We start from the raw sequence: 16121 nt of genomic DNA on the forward strand, positions 1-16121 counted from the left end.
GTTGATACCTTTCCCTACGTTGTGCCTGGCGATGGCTCTAGAGTGACTAAAATTCCCGGAAGAGTAAGAGTATACCTCGCATCGTCGGGTGTTGTTGTATTATGGGATGGGTCACATATGGTTCAGGTGACTGTACCGAATACATACAGTAACAGAACTTGCGGTCTTTGTGGACAGTTTAACGGCATCCCATCGGATGACTTGGAAACACGCAACGGCATCGTTTATACTCCTAGTCACCCCAGTTATTCGTCTTCTGATCGCTCTAACAAAGCGTACCACGCTTTTGGCGTCAGCTGGGCGGTAGCAAAGTCCGACTGGCTGATCATCGACTCCACAGTCATGTGCGTTGATCCTGTTCTGCCTCCTCCTCATCCATGTGACGACAAAGCAGCTATCAGGCAAAATTCGGAGAAATACTGCAAAATCATTACGGATATCCAAGGCCCTTACGGCAATTGCCATGCCACGATACCGCCACAAAATCATTACGAATCGTGCGTGTTTGATAGCTGCCAGTGCGACGGTTGTGACGAGAATGCTTGCGACTCTGTTCGTTCGTACGAGCTACTGTGTCAAGCTCGTGGTGTCACCGATATCGGATCGGTTCTCGACGAGTGTGATGTCTGTTTTGGCGACGGCAGTCGGTGTCAGAATATCGGTGCGACGTGTGTGGCGTCTGGAGATCCACATTACAATACTTTCGACGGCGCAGGTCATCATTTCCAGGGTAAGTGTGAGTACATATTGGCTGAAGATTGCTCTGCAAACAAAGCGTTTTCTGTACATGTTCGCAACGAACACCGTGGAAATGCGGCCGTCACTTGGACGAAATCCGTAGCCGTTGTAGCCCCTGGGCTCGGTTCTCTCTTGCTACTGTGGAATGGTGTCGTTATTCACAATAACATCGAAGTAACGACATTTCCCAGGACGACGCCCGATGGGACGCGAATTTCTAAGAAACCGAGAAGCACGCGAGTCCGCCTGCCAGGGTCGGACGTTATCGTCACGTGGGACGGTAATCACATGGTACAAGTGTCCGTACCTACATCATTCGAAGGTAAGACATGTGGCCTGTGCGGATTCTTCGACGACGACTACACGAACGATCTCAAATTACGAAATGGAAGTGTGGTACATCCGAGTCATAAGACCTACTCGAGATCTAGACAGAGCGTCTATGCTTATCACATATTCGGAATAAGCTGGGCTGTTTCTGCTAGTCAGTCGCTTCTATTGGGCGACGGAGAAGTTTGTGTCGACGGCACTATACCACCTCCTCACTCTTGTGACGGAAAGACGCAGATACGAGCTAAAGCTGAGCAGTACTGCGACTTTGTACGTAACGTTCAAGGTCCTTATACTGGCTGCCATACTACTATCGATCCTTTGGAGGGTTTTGAGGCTTGCGTGTTTGACGTCTGTTCGTGCGGTGGAACGGAAAGCTGCGCCTGCGGTGCCGTCCGCGCGTACGAAACGCGCTGCCGTACCCAAGGGGTGCAATATCTCGGCTCTGTTGTCGACGAGTGCAGTGTTTGCTTTGGAGACGGTTCATCGTGCGAGGGAGGCGCGTCGTGCCAAGCTTCGGGCGACCCACACTATTCCACTTTCGATGGTGCCGGTCATCATTTCCAGGGTCGATGCGAGTACACTTTGGTTTCCGACTGCGTTTCGGGCGATTTCTCCGTCCACGTACAGAACGAAAATCGAGGTAGCGCACATGTCACTTGGACGCGATCGGTTGGTATTCGCGTGAAAGGCGGGAGTGTTATACAGCTATTGCAGAATAGGAAAACATACGTCAGCAGTCGTGAAGTGACCCGTTTCCCTCACACCGTCGGCGTGGACGGAACCCGCATCACTCGACAAGGAAACAAGGTCCGCGTTTGGCTGGCAAATTCTGCTGTTGTCGTGCGTTGGGATGGATACCATCTGGTAGAAGTGATAGTGCCCGATACGTACAAAAGCAAGACATGCGGACTGTGCGGAACGTACGACGGCGACTATACGAATGACCTTGAAGGACCAGATGGAACAGTATACACTCCTAGTCACCGCACGTATTCTCGTTCTACCCAGTCTTTGTCCGCATATCATGCTTTCGGAAAGAGTTGGACCGTTCTCGGTAATAAACGCCTACTATTACAGAGCACTGATACATGCACCGATTCCGTCACCCATCCACAGGATCCTTGCACAGTTCATCCTCAAGTGCGAGCAAATACCGAGCAATATTGTCAATTTATTCTTGAGACTCAGGGTTTGTATGCAGCTTGTAAAGCCCCAACCAATAGCACTCTGGCAGCTCTAGACTCCAACTTTTACTACGAGAACTGTTTATTTGATACGTGTGCAGCTGGCGGAGACAAGAGCGTGGCTTGCAACTCGGTTAAAGCATACGAGAGCGAGTGTCGGCGTCGCGGTGCGGACATCGGCTCCGTCGTCGACCGATGCGGCGTTTGCTTCGGAGACGGCAGCACTTGCGCCGCCTCTCGAGCAACGTGTACAGCAAGCGGTGATCCTCATTACTCGACATTTGACGGGGCAGGTCATCATTTCCAAGGGGCATGCGAGTACATCCTGGCGAAAGATTGCACAAACGAGGACTTTTGTGTTCATGTGAGAAACGAGCATCGTCATGGCAGCAACAGAGTGACATATACCAAATCGGTTGCTGTACGTATTAGAGGACTCGGTGTCGTTAAGATACTTAGTGGCAGAGTAGTTACAGTTAACGGTCAGACTGTCACACATTCGAGAACGTTGACGGACGGCAGTCAGTTGGATATATCTCACAATGCAGTGACACTAACGCTCACGACGGACGTCGTGATTAAGTTTGACGGATCGCACTTTGCACAAGTGTCGGTGCCAGGTGACTATTTGAACAAAATGTGCGGTCTCTGCGGGAGCTACGACAATCAATGGATGAACGACCTGACCTTGAGCGATGGACGTGTGATGATGGCGAGTGCTCGTAAATACTCTTCTTCTGCTCAGTCGTTGAAGGCGTACCACGATTTTGGTGTAAGTTACAAGGTCACTGGTGCTTGTCGTCTATTGCTGGGCGTAAATGAAACATGCCAAGACTCGCCGACACCTCCTCAACATCCTTGCGACGGTACTAACCATAGATCGAGTGCTGAGCAGTTTTGTCAGGTAGTTAAGGACCCGAACGGCCCTTACGGTAGCTGTAAGGACGTTGTTGACTTGACGGAAGCGTTCGAGTCTTGTGTCTTTGACGTTTGCGCATGCGCCGGTAACAGTTCATGTGGTTGTAACATAGTAAAAGTATTTGAGAGTGAATGCCGTCGCTTGGGAGGGCAAGTTGTCGGAACAATCGTAGACGTATGCGGCGTTTGTAATGGAGATGGTCAGAGCTGCCTTGATGACTACGGACAATGCACAGCGTCGGGGGATCCCCATTACTTCACATTTGATGGATATGGACATCACTTCCAAGGTCGCTGCGAGTACGTATTCGCCGAAGACTGCGTCGGAGGTGACTTCTCAATTCACGTTGTCAACGAAAATCGTCATGGCAGCAGTCGCGTGTCGTACACGAAATCGGTTGCGATCAAGGCAAGAGTTGTGGGAGTAATCAAATTGCTGATGAATGACGTCGAGGTTAACGGACAGAGTGTTGACATCTTTCCTCATCGATTGGGATCGGACGGCACTACTATTGAAAAGAGGTTTGTTGAAGTGACCGTGACACTCGGATTGTCAGGTGTCGTGGTGAAATGGATCGGTGTGAGCAGTTATGTTAGGGTTTTGGTTCCGCCGAATTACAAAGAGCGTACTTGTGGATTGTGCGGAACGTTTGACGGTAACCGTACCAACGATCTCCGCCTACGTGATGGTTCCGAAGTGGCGGCGAGTAACCCGAGCTATTCATCATCACAAAAATCGAGAAACGCTTATCACTCGTTTGGCACTGATTGGACTGTTCCTGTTGCCAGCCGTCTGTTGTTACGTACTGCAGATTCTTGTAGCGATGATAGCACGGCTCCGGATGATCCATGTAATGTAGTGAGCAGTAGCTTGCCTGCTCCAGCAGAGCGACGGAGACAAGCCGATAGCATATGTCAGGATATCGTGGATACGAATGGTCCTTATGCTGGTTGTCATGCAGTAGTCGACACTAAGCTGTACCATGAATCGTGTCTCTATGATGTGTGCGCGTGTGGCCTAAATGCAGATTGCGCTTGCGCTTCTGTCGTTGCCTACGAGAAGGAATGCAGCAACCGTGGAGTGACGAACATTAAGTCTGTTGTTGATAATTGCGGTGTTTGTCATGGCGACGGCACTTCGTGTCGAAAGGATTATGCTACGTGCAACGTGTACAGTGATCCTCACGCTGCGGTTACAGGACAAAAGCAAAGATTTTTTACGTTTGATAATCTTATTCATTTTTTTCAAGGTAAATGCGAGTACGTTTTGGCTCGGGACTGCACTGGAAATCTCTTTGATATTCACATTGAAAACGACCATCCGTCATCTGGTGTTATTCACACATCGTGGACGACTGGTCTCTCTGTACGTGTAGCTGGCCTTGGTGTGATCAAAGTAGTTCATACTGCGACGGATACGACAGTGTACTTGAATGGAGTCCTACTTACTCGACCTTCTGAGAACAACGGAATCGATGGCTCTCAGGTCATTGTTTCTAGTTTCTTAGAAGATCAAGTGGACATTTATTTGGCAAGTTATGATGTCAAAATCACTTTCTATGGTAACTATGAGATCATAGTGTCAATTCCGCCGTCGTTGAAATCCCGTATGTGCGGCCTGTGTGGAAACTACAACGGCATTACAAGCGACGATTTGATACTACCGAACGGTATATCTCTCAACGCCAGCAATATAAACGGTTCTGCGTCTTCACAGTCGGTTAATAATTATCACAAGTTTGGATTGAGTTGGTCTGTGGAAGGCGATGATAGACTAAGTCTTGCCCCCAGTTACCAATGCCCAGACGAGTTTTCTCCACCTTTGTGCGAGAGGAAGCCACAATTAAAGAAGGATGTTGAACTATTTTGTAACGTTGTTATAGATTCCACTGGTCCGTTTGCAAGATGTCACTCTTCGATCTCTCCCAATTCATTGAACCAGCAGTGCATACTCGATTCTTGCTCTCAGAACGGCAGTCTACTATTCGGTTGTTCTGCAATCAGATCATATCAGAGCCAGTGTGAACGGCGCTTGCGCACTTTGCTTGGTCCTACGGTATTGAATTGCTCAACAGGTAATTAGGTTAAAATTTAGCCTATACTTCTATATTTGTATAAAATAGCTACTTGTGGCTTGCTGTGCAGATGCTTGTGCAGATTTTAGTCCATGTTTCCAAGGAGTGACTTGTACAAACGATTTGAGCCTTCTACCGCCGTATACGTGTGGTAGCTGTCCGTCTGGGTATTTAGGAGACGGGCAAACGTGTGTGGATATCGATGAAGTATGCTAGAAAAATCAATCGCTAGCTGTGTATAAATAATGTTGTAACTTTGTTCTTAGTGTGGAGATGCCACGCCATGTTCCAGTGTTGTCACGTGTCAAAACTCACCGGGAGGATTTAGTTGTGCCGCTTGTCCGTTGGGTTACGCCGGCGGCGCGAGAACCGGTAGCGGTTTGCAGGACGCGCGTACAAACATTCAGGTGTGCTGGTCATGAAATGATTTGTCAGACTTGAAAGTTACTTTGTGCTGCTTTCTAGGTTTGTGTCGATGTCGATGAATGCCTAACTAATAACGGTGGATGCGACTCAAGAACCAGCTGTACTAACAAAATTGTGAGTCTTCACACGTTGGTATCTTGTAATAGTGTAATAGGAATCTGTTCTTCTAGGGTTCGTTCGAATGCGGGCCTTGTCCACATGGATACACAGGAACTGGTCTGACAGGTTGCGTGCTTGGTGACTATTGTCTTCTGGGTCTTGATAATTGTCATGACCAGTTGGGTACTTGTACGTCCACTGGTCCCGGTCTGTACAAGTGCGAGGTCAGTTCCACTTTGTAAGATTATGTTTACACTGAATAATAATTGTTGGTGATGTTGTGGTGTAGTGTAAACCTGGATACGCTGGTAATGAAACATTATGCGCCACGGATACGGATCAGGATGGCGCTCCCGACAACGCGATACCTGGATGTACCGACTCCAGATGCGAAGCGGTAACTTTTACATTTCTATTATTGCGTGTGTTCGGTTCAACTACAATATTGTTCAGGACAACTGTCCTTCAAAACCGAATAGTGGACAAGAAGACGCAGATGGAGATGGAACAGGTGACGCGTGCGACAATGACAGCGACAACGATGGCAGAGCAGATACAAGCGTAATGACATTTAGTGGCCTGCATGATCCTCGAGTACATTTACTCTGTGTTATTTGCAATTTTAGGACAATTGTCCTTTTGTTACGAATGCTAACCAGGCTGATAGAGACGGTGACGGTGTTGGTGATGTGTGTGACAACTGTCCTTCGGACAGTAACGCTGATCAAGCTGATGCTAACAACGACGGTAGAGGCAACGCTTGCTCGTCCGACAGCGACGGCGACGGAGTCGACAATGCGAATGACAACTGTGTGGACGTTCCGAATCCAAAGCAAAACGATACTGACAATGATGGTCTAGGCGACAAGTGCGACAACTGTCCAAATAAATCTAATGCTAATCAACTCGATGATGACGGAGATTTGGTGGGAAACGAATGTGATACCGATCTAGACAGGTTATTATTTAAGATGTTATATATATATACATATTACGTTTGTTATTTCTCTCTGTTTGTACAAAGAGACGGAGATGGATATCAAGATACCATCGACAACTGTGCTGACGTGCCTAATAGTCAACAAACGGACTCGGATAGTGATGGCGTTGGTTAGCATACGTTTTGTGTTTCATGACGAATTTGCGACATTAATTTTGACTCTTAAACTGTAGGCGATGCGTGCGACGATGATAAAGACAATGATGGCGTCACAGATAACAGCGACAATTGTCCGCTAATAGCGAATGCTAACCAAACCGACAGCAATAGTATGTGTTCTGATTTTATCGAACTTCGGATCTAATCGTTGTTCATATTTAGGTGACGGGGTCGGAGATGCTTGTCAGAACGACGAAGATGGCGATGGAGTGATCGATTCTTCTGATGCCTGTCCTAAGAATAGTGGAGTTACAGCTACTGATTTTAGTCAATTTCAGTTGATATATCTTATCGGAACTGTTAGCGGCATCGAGTGGGTTATATTGAATCAGGTAAAAGCATACATTTCGTCCGAGAATAGAGGAAGGAGTATAATGTACTACTTACTTATGTTCTAGGGCAAAGAGATCAAACAGCTACTTAATAGTAATCCTGGAGCTGCTATAGGTAGTTTGGTGTGTGTTTGGTAATAGTATCTCTGCTCATATTGCTTTTGATTTAGGATACGATAGTTTTGGAGCCGTAGACTACGAAGGGACTTTCTTCGTCGACACGACAAGAGATGACGACTTTATGGGGTTCGTCTTTGCGTACCAGAGCAGCAGCCGGTTTTACCTTGTCGATTGGAAGCAAGGAACGCAAACATACTTGGGCCAAGGAGTTGCTGGAGTAACCATTAAGGCAAGACTGAAATGCACATAACATGTTTAGTTAACATTGTCAGTTATCGATAGAGAGTTCAAAGCAGTACAGGACCCAGCAACGCTCTTAATTATGCACTATGGGAAACTGAAACAACTTCTAATCAGGTTTCGAGTCATTACAGATACTTTGTTACGTACATTACTATCTTAATACACTATTTTGTTCCTCTCTTGATGAAAGGTTTACAAACTTTGGCATGATCCCAATAATTTGGGCTGGCAAGACCGCACATCATATCAGTGGAAGCTAAAGCACAGGCCAGGAACGGGTTTGATTAGGTAGATATGGCGTATCGCTGACCCGAATTGTTTACAGCCTACACGTATATTGGTTTGTAGAGTGCAGATATTTCAAGGGACAAGCAAAGTCGTAGACAGCGGTGATGTGTACGACAAAACGTACGCTGGAGGTCGCTTGGGTGTATACTGCTTTTCGCAAGAACAAATCATTTGGTCACAATTGTCATATTCATGTGTCGACAGGTAGACTTTATTAAATATAATTGCATTGCGCAAGTTTAGATGTAGACTGTAATAATTATTACTTTAGGTTGGATTACGCCCTTCGCTTCGATGGAGCAAATGATTGTGTCGATGTTGGTTTGGCTGCTACATTGCATTTGACCAGCAGGTACATGTCATAAAACCTCTAGCCTATGTTATGGGGTTTCTGATAGTTGCGGTCCTTTCCAGCTTTACCATCAGTGTCTGGATGAACCTCCCTGATGCGAGTACATCCACGTTGCCTGTTGTTTGCAGTGAGGACACGATGCTCTGTCTCTACATTGATCAAGGGTAAGCAAATGTGTGAGATGATACCGAATTAATCACTAATCGTTTTTTGGTTATTTAGTCGAGTGAAAGGAAAGATAGGATCTACAACTATTGTCGGAGCAACAGCTATAAAGACTAAAGAATGGGAACACATTGCTCTTGTTTACGACATGACAAGTTGTTCTTTCCTAATATACTTGATAAACTTCTTTGCAAATTCGAATTATGTTTTAGAGTTTGAGCTGAGCGTCTATCTAAATGGTGTACGTGGCAACACCGCCACAAACGTTCTTGCATATGCAGTTAGTTTCTTAGGACGAATGAACCCATGTGTGTTCTTATGATTCTATTTTGTATAGGGGGGATCCAAAAAAATCAACATCGGTAAAGACGGAGCTGGTAACTTTTTCAAGGGACAAGTCGATCAGGTCATAACTGTTTCATAACTCAATTGTGTCAGATCGTCTTTCATAGTATTACGCTACCGCTGCTTTGTGTAGTTGCGTGTATGGTCGAAGGCTTTAACAGCAACAGAGCTGCGTACGCGGGCGTTGCTTACAGATCTTAGTGACACAACAATCTCTGCCGACCTTCAAGCACACTATCCGATGGACACTGGCTCCGGAGACAAGTTGTATGACCAAACAATGAATGATTTCCACGGCACCTTGGACGGTCCAATGTGGACAGCGGTAGGATGTTTGAGATGCGGTGTACCTATACTTGACTCTTGTGATCTCTTTCTGCTCTGTTTAGAGTTCTCTGGTACTGTCTCGAGAAAATTTTTGAGAAAACTTGTGTGACACTTAGTAACCGGCTGTTTCGTCTTTTCTATTGGTTTTTTTGGTTTGCATTAGCGGTATAGCATGCATAAATATTTTGTTTTGTTGCTATAGTTGTTAGCGCATGCATTGTAGCACTAAGTTTGATCAACGCAAATTTTATTTTCGGAAACTGTTTTCGTGTAGTTGTTTGCTACGCGCGAGAGAAAGAAAGAAAGAAAGAAGCAGTAAACGTGAAAATGCCTTTTAGGCCAGCCCTCCAGCTATACAGCTGGTCTTTTGTGCGATTCTCAGGAGAAATCTGTTCACCGACCGTGTGCTATAGCGTTGGAGAGGTGATTAATCACACAGCAAAGTCCCGCCCCCTTTTTACATTTTTACTTTCACCGCCGCCGGATTGCCGCCGGATTGCCGCCGGATTTACATTTTTACTTTCACGGCCGTCTTTGCCGGAAATTGTACTGAGCATGCGCACTACACCTGTCACATTTTCGACACTGGCTTCAAGCTTCGCCATACTGCAATGCTGATGTGTTCCTCCAAACATGGCTAGCATCACCGTCAACACACCACACTAGGCGGACTGTTTAGTAAGCAAACATGAGGCTTCTGTTTGACAAGCATACGAGATTGGGGAGTCTTGAGCTTCCCTTGGTCCCCTGACTTACGCCGGTGAACATGTGCCTGCATTAGCTATATTCTGTAGTCCAGCCAAGTGCTCGCAGTGGTACAGACTTGATTGTGACGCCAACTGAGGTGTGGCCATTTGAAGTACCATCGAGATTTCATCGACTGATCTTAGGGTCACAGTAGGTAGCCTACTGTAGCTGCTACTGTCTTCAGTTAGAACTCAGGCGATTCTGTACACTTCTGAGTTGAAAAGCAATGTTGCTTGTGAGTTCCTTGCCAAAGGGTTTAAGTTGTGACGAAATGTGACCCTTTTCACGATAGAGCTACAGACACGGCCCATGCATGCAAAGTACAGAACGCTACTAGTACTGGTACACTCAACATACGGTGTTAGACTAATAATAAAAACAAAACTTGGAGATTGATAACTCAAAATTACGAGATACTGAAGTTAGATATCTCGAATTTTGTTGTGCATGTGATAGTCTTCCGACTCTACGTCTTCTTTGTTATAGTGCTGATTGAGGCAAATACAAAACGTGACCAAATTTGGTAGGCTTTATGTGTTTGGTATGTGTGTGTGTGTGCGTGTGTGTGCGTGTGTGTGTGTGTGTGTGTGTGTGTGTGTACATACACACACACACACACACACACACACACACACACACACACACACACACACATATATATATATGTTACGTCACAATGCTATAGCTATCCAGCAGTCTTATCAGCAAGCTGTTGTTGATTTGTTTATCTAAACATCAAACTACATTCAAAGCAAAAACATAAGAGTTCCGAAAAGAAATATTGTTTAGTGCGTAGGTATAGGTTGGAAACGTGCTGAGTATATTCTAAAATATCCCAGGAGAACCCGTCTCTACTCGCGCGCATTGGATAACATCAAACTACGTCCAGAGCAAAGACGTAGAGGTCCACTTAGTAATGGTCAGTGCGTATATAGGAGGACACGCCTCCACTCACAAGCGAATTACTCTGCAACGGCTCATCGGACCTCCACCAAATTAAGCTGACCTCGGACGGTATGCACAGAGCGTGTCGTTTATTACCGGCAACGTCAACGACAAGATATTTTTGTGTAGCATATCTGGGCATTTAGAAATACGCCTACCTTTGGTTTTCCGAGTACACTCGCCGAATACCTACCACAGTCGATACGCCTGTTTCCTGCAACGGCAGCAACGTCTTCAAAGTGATAACATCCAATGGGACTGTTGAAATGGCTCCGAGAAGACTCACTGAAAAGACGTGTGACTGCGTTTGCACTGAATACAACCTACACGTTTCCTGCACCGAGCGCTAAACTGGGAGTGTGAACACATCACAAACAGAGAGCAAACAGTGCACTAAATCATGTCTGCCTGCATGCCAAGCTACTGCACGTATCCTATGGGTGAGTAAGAAACTGCATGTGATGTGACTTTCAAGTTTCTGTTGTTCAGATATAGATCTCTGAATGGGAAAGTCGCTGCAAATTTCTGGGAATATGACACTTGGTTGAGTTTTCATTTGTCTTCAAGGGATATTAACTAACTAGCACATTCCAGTTTATTCAAACACACATGCCCACACCAGTCATTTGAACTGGATCCTCACAGGGAGTGTGTCGATTTCTACCAAAAAGTTGCACATGACGTGTCTACAAACGCTCAAACTGACTCTTCCATCATAACACTACAGTACTCTGCCCGTACGAAGGACGGGTCATGTATCTAGTATATATATATAAGTTTGATAGTCGGCTAGACTGAACCCACGAGGCTAAAATTTGGTTTACGGGCGTAACTCGGCATGAGTAAGAACATAGGCAGGGTGGTGTCAGCTTTCACCTTCATTCGGGTCTCCTTTTGGGGTTGCATCGTAGAACGATATAATGCTGTTCATCGTTCAAGAAGGAAACTGAATGCCCTTGATAGACTCAATTTGAAGAAAGTTCCGTTACTTGAGCACAATATCATTGGGTAGTTTTGTTTTCTCATAACTAAGAGTGCAATGCTTACATTCAATATCCATTGTTTGTTCACATGCCATTGTTTCGTCACAATGCTATAGCTATCCAGTAGTCCCATCAGACTGCATTATCTGAGCAAGCTGTAGTTGATTTTTTTATTTCAAACATTAAACTACATCCAGAGCAAAAAGATAAGAGTTCCGAAAAGAAATATTGTTCAGTGAGTAGGTAGGTTGGAAACGTGCTGCGTATATTCTATAACATCCCAGGGGGACCCGCCTCTACTCGCACGCATTGAATAACATCACACTACTTCCAGAGCAAAGACGTATAGATCCACTTTAGTAATAGTCAGTGCGTAGAGATTAGAAACGGGCTGAGTATATATTAAAATATACCAGGAGAACCAGCCTCCACTCGCAAGCGAATTACTCTGCAACGGCTCATCGGACCTCCACCAAAATTAACCTGACCTCGGACGGTATGCACAGAGTGTGTCGTTTATTACCGGCGACATCAAAAACAACCAGAAATTTTTTGGAGGAAATCCGAGTATTAAGAAATACGCCTACCTTCGGTTTCTTCGAGTACGCTCGCCGAATACCTGCCACTTTCGATACGCCTATTTCCTGCAACGGCAGCAACGTCTTCAAAGTGATATTGCAAGCCCGTACAGAGAGGGGGTTCGGGGGGTTTGTACGAATCCCCCGCAGCTTTTTTGGTGTTCCGCTGCTTGAAGCAATGACATGTACACATTCGATAGAGTAACTTCCAACGCTGAATCTAGAATTTTTGCGCTACCCAACGTCTACAAGGTTTCCTGTAACATAATTACATACACAAGGCTCTTTGAAATGTACACATGATAAAAGAACAATCCATCATTAAATATCAGATATTGCTGCAGGGCGACGCGTGTCAGGATGGTATTAATGACACGAAGTGTGCGGGTGCGATTCATAACAGGGTACACACGAGGACAGCTATAGTGCCCCGGATAAACGGATACTCCGTTTGCCACCGTAGAATGGGTCGACCCGAAGACCGGGAGAAAGTGAGAAAGAGAGCTGCTTTTGCTTGCGAAAGCATTGATGTGGTGTTTGCGGCAAAGCGTCAGAAGACTGAAGAGTCTGAGAACAGATTTTCTGTTGACAGGGAAAACACTATTGTTGCTTCAGAATCCGCCAACTCTGGTAGCGCCTGGTTGAATTGGCACTGAGTTCCAAAACTACTCCTTTAAGAGAGACATCATTTTGCTACAACCTGCTTGAAGGCCAAAGCTGTCAGAGTCCATGTCCACCGGTAGATATTAATGATTAACACCAGCCATCTGTTGCGCCAACCATTGCCGCAGATCCTTGCCATGATTCCGGATTGGCGTTGAACAACGATATAGACAGTATTATAGGCAGCTGTGATTCCGACTGGAATGTAATCATGACTTTAAAGTCTATGCCTAGTGCACGGATATACGCCCTCTTGAAAGAGCACTCGACACCGCCTGAGAGTTATGCTTTTCTACAGCTTTTCTTGGAGGATGCAAACGAAGCTTTCGCAGAAACTGACTTGTTGAGCACAAGTGGTTAGCATACAGCATGCAATTGGATGGTGGTGTTTGCGTTGCTCGTGCTATTTTTAATGGAGTGGATGGCCCCCAGATCAAAGAAAAGTTTGTAACCAAACCGTTCAAGATGTGGCACAAGAAGTCAGAGCAGTGCAAAGAACACGAGACTCTTAAACATCATGACACTGCTATGCAACTGGCCCATGACTTGATCCATGAAGTGGAAAGTGCTAAAACTGGAGTGCTGATGCTGGCTGATAAACAAAGAGCAGCTAATATTGAGAAAAACCGAAAGTTGCTCAAGCATGTTATTCGAGCTGTCTTGTTTTGTGCTTAACAGAGTATCGCTCTACGTGAAGACTCCGAGAACTTGGCCACTCCTGGTAATCCTGGCAATTTCTTGGCACTGCTGCAACTGCTTTCAGTCAATGATGAGGCTTTGCGAGACCACTTAGAGTCTCCTGCTATAAAAAATGCTACGTACATGTCTCCCCGCACACAAAATGAGATTATCGAAGTTTTAGAAAACATATCATTTTGCGAGGTTTTTTAGGTGAGCTGAAATCTGCTAGATATTATACGATTCTAGCAGATGAGGTGACTTCGCACAACGTTGAACACCTCGCAATCTGTGCTAGATTTGTAGATAGACTCAATCAGGTGCGTGAGGAGTTTCTTGGCTCTATTCCTTTGAAACGTATCACTGGGAAGCAAATAGCAGACGCAATTACATCATTTCTTGACCACAATGGGATTGAAGTCAAAAACATGTGTGGTCAATGATATGACGGTGCAAGTAACATGGCTTCAGAACGCGTTGGTGTGCAAGCCCACATTCGAGAAAAGGCTCCGCTTGCTACCCACGTTCATTTCTGCAGCCATGCCTTGAATCTTGTTATAACCAAATACTGCTCCATACCAGACATTCGCAAAATCTTAGATCGACTCCATTACTGCTGTCGATTTTGTGAACAGCCCAAAACGTAGTGGCTTGTTAGACCTCATTGTATCAAGCAATGTCCTGGATGCTGACAAGCGCAAGCCTCTTCTGAATCTCTGCAAAACCCTTTGGGTGGAGAGACACAAGGATTACAAGCATTTTTTTTATCAAGGATATAAGTTTATCGTACAAGCGCTAGAGCTTATCGGGCATAAGAAGCATTTGGAGACGTATGGTGACATGTACCCGGACTGGTACACTGCTAACCGGAGTGAAGCTCAGCAGATTCTTGCTGTAATCACATCATTTGGTTTCATTGTCAGTTTCATGAATCCGTATGAGTCTAGGTCACACAGTGCTGGCATTACCGTAAAACTGCAAAAGAGAAGTCTTGATATTATGCAAGCGCACCAAATGGTCATCGAAACCATTGACACTTACCGAGATGAGCGTCAGGTAGACAAGAGAGGTTTTGACAGCATCTTTGAAACAAGCGTCAAGCTAGGAGATGAAGTTGGTGCTTCGGTTTCTATGCCAAGAATTGCTATACGTCAGCAGCACAGAAGTAATCCCGATTGCTGTTTCCAAAAGACTACTTCAGAAAAACCATTGCTATTCCACTTTTAGATCACATTTTGTCTTCCCGGGAGTCGCAGTTTTCTATTGCTTCTATCGTTGCGTGTATCCTTCTGGGCATCGTACCCACGGTGATGTGCTCGACTAGAGAAGTCGATCTCACACCCGCCATTTTTATGTACGAAGAACACCTGCCAAAACCTCGGATTGTTCCCAGCTGAAATGTGGCGATGGAGAAAGAAGTATTCTGTAATGCCAGATGACAAGAGACCGTCGTCACCAGAAAAGCTATTAAGGACTACGACGAGGTCTTTTTCTCAAACAGGTATGCTCTCCTCAAACTTGCCTGTACGGTACCAGTCACGTCGTGAGAGTGCTCTTCGTCGCTTAAATAATTATATGAGGGCAACAATGGGCAATGATAGCCTGTCTTACCTTGCTCTTCTTCACATACATTATGATACTCAGATTAATGCAGTAGATCTTTTTGCTAAAATGTACCCTCGCGGGCTCCAATTAGAATCTGTGTTGAAACATTAGCTTTTTCCGTGTTAGCGGTGACTTTGCCTTTGTGAGCTGATAGATTATTATAAAGATATTGCAGAACGCAAATTCAGATCACACGGCAGCATCACTTTTAATTAATAAATGGTCCACAGTCGCCGTACGCGAATCTCCCCCCTCCGCCCAATAGCCTGCGTACGGGCTGTGTGAGAAAATCGAAAACGGAGAGCAAAAAGTGCGCTAAATCATGCATGCCTGCATGTCAAGGTACTGCATGTATTGTATAGGTGAGTAAGAAACCGCACATGACTTTAAGTTTCTGTTGCCGAGATATATATCTCTGGGAGGGTCGCTGCAAATTTCTCGGAATAGAACACTCGGTTAAGTCTTAATTTGTCTTCAACGTGATATCAACTAACTAGCACATTCCAGTTTGTTCGAACACACGCCCATACCAGGCATTTAAACTGAATCCACACAGGGAGTGTGTCGATTTCTCCCCAAAAAATTGCAGATGGCGTGTCTATACACGCTCAAACTGAGTCTTCCGTCATAGCACTACAATACTCTGACCGTACGAAGGACGGGTCATGTATCTAGTATAAATATATATATATATATATATATATATATATATATATATATATATATATAATATGTCAAGCTAATCGCGAGAAACTTCCAACGTAAATGGTTAAGCAGAACGTAATTCTGATGCGTTTTAGCTCGAAGGCCGTTTTCAA

Source organism: Corticium candelabrum, chromosome 19, assembly GCF_963422355.1.
Source record: "Corticium candelabrum chromosome 19, ooCorCand1.1, whole genome shotgun sequence".
NCBI lineage: Eukaryota > Metazoa > Porifera > Homoscleromorpha > Homosclerophorida > Plakinidae > Corticium > Corticium candelabrum.